This window comes from Pinus tabuliformis, chromosome 4_2 (genome assembly GCF_031772625.1).
Source record: "Pinus tabuliformis cultivar Carrire ecotype Pingquan chromosome 4_2, CPIR1, whole genome shotgun sequence".
NCBI lineage: Eukaryota > Viridiplantae > Streptophyta > Pinopsida > Pinales > Pinaceae > Pinus > Pinus tabuliformis.
The window spans coordinates 90,958,165-90,965,363 of NC_142304.1; the positions used below are offsets into that span (position 1 = coordinate 90,958,165).

Sequence of the window (7,199 nt, forward strand, 5' to 3'; positions counted from 1 at the left end):
TGATGCTCAGACAGACTTGCCCTTGACTGAGGCCTTGGGTGAAAATTGCGTTCAAAAACTCAATGATTCATGGGATTCTGCAATTCACATTATCGCATTTCGCTACATTCTTCATTGTAACAAGAGTCGATATATCCATTGCCGAGAGTCCTTTCCACGTATTACCAAAAAATACACCACAACACTTAATTGGTACACGCCCCACAATAAATGTAAGGCTAAGGGCCAACATGAGGAAAGGAAGAAAAATGCATGAAAGAAAGAGAAACAAAGGTGTCTACCTCCCTCATAGGAGGAGGCTCAAATAGAGAACAATCTCTCTGAGCCCCACGCCCTCGCAAAAAGGGTGGAAATGCATGGAACGGTAATCGAGAAGGACTAGGGTGGTGACCCCAGGAGCTTGCACTACTTTTAATCCTTCTTGAACACCAGTCGACAATAATTCCCCCTTTTCTCCATAAAGCTAGGGACAGAAAGGATCAAACGTGGCTACCGGCTCACAAGGGGAGGCTCAAACAAAGCACAAGCCTCCTAAGCCCCGTGCCTTCACAAAAAGGGGGGAATTGAAGGGGACGATGATCGAGAAGGACTAGGGTAGCCACCCTGGGAGCCCGCACTGCGTTTCATCTTTCCTAAACACCAATCCATAACAATACCACCTTTCCTTCGTAAACATAGGGACCAGAAGGAAGAAGGGAAGAAGAAAACATGAAAGAAAGGAATATCAATCATGGCTGCTAGCTCACAATGGGAGGCTTCAAACAGAGAACAAGATTCCCCAACCCCATACCTTTGCAAAAAGGAGGGAACTGCAGGGGAGGATGATCAAGAAGGACTAGGGTGGCCACCCTGGCAGATCGCGCTGTGTTTTGTCCTTCTCGCACACCAATCCACAACAATCCCACCTTTTCTCCATAAAGCTAGGGGCCAAAAGGAAGAAGGGAAGAAAAAAACATGAAAGAAAGAGAGATATCAAACATGTCTACCGGCTCACAAGGGGAGGCTCAAATAGAGAACAAGCTTCCCCAACCCCGTGCCTTCACAAAAATGGGGGAACTGTAGGGGACGATGATTGAGAAGGACTAGGGTGGCCACCCCCAGAACTCGCACTGCTTTTCGTCCTTCCTGAATAGCAATCCACAACAAACTCACCTTTTCTCTGTAAATCTAGGGGCCAAAAGCAATAAGGGAAGAAAGCAACATGAAAGCAAGAGATATCAAACATGGCTACTGACTCACAAGGGGAGGCTCAAACAGAGAACAAGCTTCGCAAACCTCATGCCTTCACAAAAAGGTGGGAACTGCAGGGGACGACAATTGAGAAGGACTAGGGTGGCTACCATGGGAACTCGCACTGCTTCTCATCCTTCCCAAACACCAATCCACAACAATCCCACCTCTTCTCCACAAAGCTAGGGGCAAAAGGAAGAAGGGAAGAAAACAACACCCAAGAAACAAAGATCCCAAGAAAAGAGAAAAGCTCAACAGCATGCCGAGTAGATGTCCACTAACCAAAAAGAAATCAAACAAGGCACCCAATCAAAAAGCATCCCACCTCTTCACACCCTCCCACATACATTATGGCACAACACCCTTTCTAGCTTACAACATAACAAACAACAATCAAACAACCAAGAAAATAAATCACAACCTAAACTTGACCACTAGAAAAGACAAGGGTCGTAATGAGACCATTGTCTGGAGCACATTACTGAGAGGTAAACAACCCCCCAACCCAGCACAAGGCTTCAAACAATAAATAGACTACTAATAACAAACCCACCCCGCTATTGCACCCCTCTGTGTACAAAACACCCAACAACCTTTCTATTGGGAAAGTCAACGGGGGTCAAAAATAAAACTCCAAAGAGGAGTTGTCATGAGCCAACACTCAATGCTGGAGAAAGCCACGGGCCATAAATACATTGATGGTGCAATGGACATCCACAAAGCACACACCATGAAACAAGGAAATGACTAAGTCCCACAAAAAACCTACAATCCAAAGGGAAGAACAAAGACACAACCCGCTACTTATTTTTTCCTTAGAAGAGGAGTGGCTCATGAGAGGATGAGGAATTCCCTCAATGACAAAGGCATGAGATAAGATTGCAACCGTCAAGCCCATTGGCAGGGAAAATTGCGATCTCATTGGAGCTCAAACCGAGGGAGGGGTTTTTCATTACCTGGACACCCAACCCTTCCGCGAGGGCATATCAAGGAATGGTCAGGAGGATTGGGGTGGCAAGCCCAATGGATTGAACTACTCTTCATCCATCCCATACTGACCCAACCCCGACAATTTCCGCACACAAAAGATTTGAGCTACTAGGCACGCATGCAACTACTCCCTCGATCGAACCACCAGTAAAAAAGCTCACCCAAGCAAGACATCAATGATCCTACCACAGGTTCACCTACGGTAACCTTGTTACGACTTATCCTTCCTCTAAATGATAAGGGTCAATGAACTTCTCATGACGTCAATGGTGGTGAACCACCATGTTACACAAAAATATCGTCACCATAATTATTTACAGTCAGTATGGGTCTATCATCACTTGTACTGTCCTTCTAAGCAAGTCTCAGACCTCAGCTCTTCAAGTCAAGCTTTGAAAATGAGAGAAAGACATTGAAAATAAACAAAGCTCTGGTTCTGCACTTTCTCTCACTGTTGCCTGTGGTCCCGTGCCCCCTGTTCACAAAAACTGCAGACCTGCCCGCTCTGTCCCTAAAGGAGTGGGTGCGGACCCCTGTGAAAGTAAAAAAGGCGCAAGTTTATTCTAAAAAACGCACTTTGGGTTAACTCTAGATGATTCTAGAAGGAATTTTGACGTGGATTGGCCGCTCTTAGGTGGTTCATGCATCCCAAAAGAGAAGGAGCTAATCCCTTGATGAGAGGAGCTATCCCTTTGAAGGAGGACTTTATCCCTTTGAAGGAGGACCTAGTAACTTCCCTCCATTGCACTATAAATTAAGGCATTGGGTTGGTTGCTAGAGAGGTTAGAAGCTGAACATTTTTTAGGGTAAATGCTAGTGGAATTAAGACTTCCTAGTTAAGCTTCAGAGGAGAGATCACATACCTTTTTTGGCTTCATTGGGAAGAGAGTGAAACTTGTCAAAGTAGGGGAGACTTCTTGTTGGACCCTAGGAGGAGCTTGTACAACGTCAAGGCATAAGTTGTAAAGTTCTTCTTTTGATTCGAATTAATACAATTAGATTCATTTTTCTCAACAAATTGTCTTATGTCATTTGTTTCATGAATTCCTTGACTTTCATGTTAAATATGTTTTATGATATTGGCTTTTCAGGTGCTATTTAATTTGTTTGCATGTTTGTGTTTGCAGATTCGCGACAAGGGAGCTCATTTGGATCGAAGGAGCGAGGCTTCCACAAACTTGCATTGGACCCAAGGTAGGCCTAAAACACTTGTTTGCGTTTGTTTATTAATGCATATTTAGAGAAAGATAGTTTGTGATTAGATTGCTTGTCACTAGGTCTTCTTTAGATTCTAGGAAGGTCTATCTTGTCCACAAGATCGACTCATTCCACGTGACAAAATGGCGACCATACTGGGGACTTGATTTTTTCCTTGTTTTTACTTTGACCTGAGAAACTGTGTTTTTGTTTCTATTTTTGGCTTGTTGTGTGTGGAATTGGGTAGAATTAGTAGATCCAGGGTTATTTTTTGTTTTTCATAAATTTGGGAGAGGACCGCACCCTAGGCTTTTGACACAGTGCGTACTTATCCGCACTTTTGCTTTTAGCACAGAGCGGTACCGCACCTGTGTTAACTCTGGGCCTGCGGACCCAGTCAAAATTTTGGAAAACCTTAGATTTTCTCTGTTAGTCAGCTTAGTTTTTGTTTAGAAGCTATTATCCCCTACCCAGACCTGCATATAACCTCTCAAAAGCTTTCCTTAGGTTGATTTCATTGGTGTTAGGGTTTTAGGTGAAATTCCTAGAAGTTTTGCTTGTTGGGTTTGTTTTTCATTTTAGTCTTGTAGTAGCGCTAAGCGTAGAAGTTGTAGGAACCTCGGATCACCTTGGTTTCTACCAGACTTCTTATGAGTCTGACCATTTGCGAAATATACCTTTGTTGAGGAATCTTCTTTGAGTTTTCTCTTTACAAAACTTCAAAAATCTTGTGTTTAAAAGTTTGAATTTCATTTTTAAAGAAGAAAACAAAATTGGTTGTTTTTTACTGATTTGTGATTCTGCATAAATTGGTCCTTAGTTTACATCTAGCTAAGTAAAACATCCTTAAAAAAGACATCTTGTAAGCTTTGAATTCAAATAGGTTTTTATAATTTATAGATCTCAAAGTTAGTCGTTTGCATAGTTTTTAGTGTTTTATAAAATAAATAAAAAATCTCTTTTGGAAAAGGTTTGTTTTTGTAGTGGTTGAGTGCTTTGAAAAGAAAAGGGAAATTTGTGTGAAAATGACTAGTTGTCTCGTTTTGAATGCATACAAAAGCTCTTATTTTAATTTGTTTGTTAAGAAAGATTTGTGTTTACAAGTATTTGCATTCTCAATCTCTTTCCCAGCTAGAAGTTCATTGAAGGGAAAAGATTGTTTAATCATCTTAGGTGCATTTTTAGTGATTTTGAGTCGAGTCTTCATACCACGAGTTTCATCTCCGCACCTCTTGACTTAAACAAAAACCAATAAAAATAATGCTTAAAGTAAAATTCATCTAGTAATATTTTTATTTCTAGGGCTCTGATACACCAACATAGCTTAGGCTAGTGTCTTGGAGTAGGAGAGTAATTAACTCTCCAAGACAGTAAAAACAAACAAGTAGTTGTATCTTGTGGTAGGGAAGAAATCCAATTGTTGCATTTATGCTCTGGGAAAGCTCCTCTTAAAGGAGAAGCATGAGATCATGTCCGAACCAGTGTGGGAATCAATCCTTCCTCATTGGGAATGACGCCAGATATTCACCTATTAAAAACGGTAAACCTCGGATTAACCATTGTCGAGGAGCCTGGGGTCACTTGTTGGTAAACCTTGGATTATGTCAAGGAGCCTTCAAGGGGATTGAGCTTGCTACTCTACTCTTGCCTGCGTATCGGATCGTAGACTCTTCCCCTAGGTATATTTTTTTTAGTTGGTAACCTTAGTGACCATATTATTTAGGATTCTTCCTGAGGTGACAGTGGTGGGAAGATCCCACTATACCTGGAGCAGACGTCGGCTAGACTGACTTGGATTTTCTGGGGGAATCTCTTCACTAGAGATGGTTAAGTGGAGGAACTTGTGCCAGTCTATTCATTAAGAAAGTTGTCGGGGTAACTGTTCCAACCGCCATTTCTGTATTGAACTCTGCGACGTTGGATTTCATCACCAACTATTGTTTTCAGTATGGAAAGTTTATGTTTGTGTTTGTTTGATCTCGTAGATTCTTTAGGCGTGTGATTCAAATTTGTTTGGTTCTTTAGAGGCTTTAGGTGGTTTTCATTGAGATTTTACTTTGTTTGCATGTAAAGTAGTTAATTTTTTTTTTAATCGTGGCTGAGTTACCAAGGAAGTCCCGTAGACTTTGGGGCCAACCTCCTGTGTTTTCACCAAGCCAGCCTAAAGGATTGAGAGTCCTTGTAACTCCTAGAGATAGTAGAGTTGGGTCACCTGAAGAAGGAGAGTCTTCTTTGGTGGTATATCCTGATTTTCAAGCTTTAGTAGCAGATTATAATCCACAATCAGTGTATGTTTCCAAACTTACTGGTAGCTTTTCATCTACCGGTGATATAGGTGAGGAACCTGAAATATTCGAACCTGAAAGTGAATTTGTTGCTACTCTGACATCGGGGTTTGCTTCTCCAGCTTCTAGTGGTCCTGGTTCACCTAGGGTAGAAAGAATAATTACCCAAAATCTTCCTTCTGGACTTATAGATATCGAAGAACTTGCTACTCCGGAAGAAGAAGTAGGCACCCCTATCCCTGAAAATCAACCTGCTATTGAACTAAGGAAGCGTGAATCAATTTTTTATAGTCCACCTAGGAACAATGCTTGGTATCTTTCTTTGACTAATTTCTTAGAAAACCCAGCGTTAAGTTTTTCACCACCTCGTGTTCCTTATCACCAAAAATTTAGAGGTTACTATCCTCCATTAAATATGTCAAGACAGTCGTCCATATTTAATCAATCACCTGAATCCTTTTTGTACGGCGGTGCTTCTGTTTCCTCTAGGTATTAGTCACTTTCTGGTACTTTTTCGAGAGCATGTCCTCAACCCATTGAACAAGGGTTATTAATTGGAAGCAATGGTACTAAGCCGTTGAGCGTAGAAGATATTCTCATGATGTCAGGTACTATTCATAATCCTCAACCTCATGGTGGCCAGTTACCGCCTGGGGGCAGCCTCAAAATCCTCAATTATCGCCTGGGGGGAAACCTCAATGTACCCAATTTTCACCTAGGGGGCAACCTCAAGGACAGTAGATACCTACGGGACAGTACGTTCCTCAAGATCAACCCCAGACTCAATATGTACCCCAAGGTCAACCCCAATATCAATATGTACCTCAAGGTCAACCCCAGTATCAGTACGTGCCTCAAGGGTATCAACCCCAAGGTCAGTACTCGAACCAAGGCTTCCAACCACCCTCCGGTCAATCATATGTTCAAGGAACGGGAAATGTACCTTTGAATTATCAATCCTACCCTCAACCCGGTTATGGTCCTCAATATTCTCAACCTATTATGGGTCCATACCCCAAAATGAATTTAGTGTGGGATCCATCGCAAACTCAACAGGTCTTGCAACCAAATGTACAGTTTTCATCTCAAACTGGACAACCCTTAGTTTCTGGTACACCCCAGCAACCTGTCCAATCTTCTATTCAAACTTCTATACCTTTGGTAGTTTCTCAGCCTGGGCCTAGTACGCCTCGTACTCTGCCTCAAACGATTGCTGCAACTCTCGCAACATCTGTTCAATCTACCCCACCTACTTTTGGAGTATCGATAGCTCTGGTTTCTACTGTTCCTATATCTACTTCTCAGACATCTTTACCTCCATCTAGATCCACGATTCAAACTTCAGTTCAGATGCCTGTAGGACAACCTGGCTCAAGTATGGTTGTCACAAGTCAACCACAATTTACTTATCAACCATACCAGGGACAATACCAATTCGGTCCTGTTGTGCAGCAACCAGTCTATCAGTATCAACCATACCCTGGGTACACATATAAA

General features: G+C 42.1%; 1 non-coding gene across 1 annotated transcript; it reads right to left on the reverse strand.

Moving 5' to 3' along the window:
- Positions 1 to 150, reverse strand: LOC149168415 (5.8S ribosomal RNA). Its single transcript, XR_016260024.1, has one exon. It is a non-coding gene; the product is annotated as a 5.8S ribosomal RNA (ribosomal RNA).
- Positions 151 to 7,199: the final 7,049 nt, after the last annotated feature.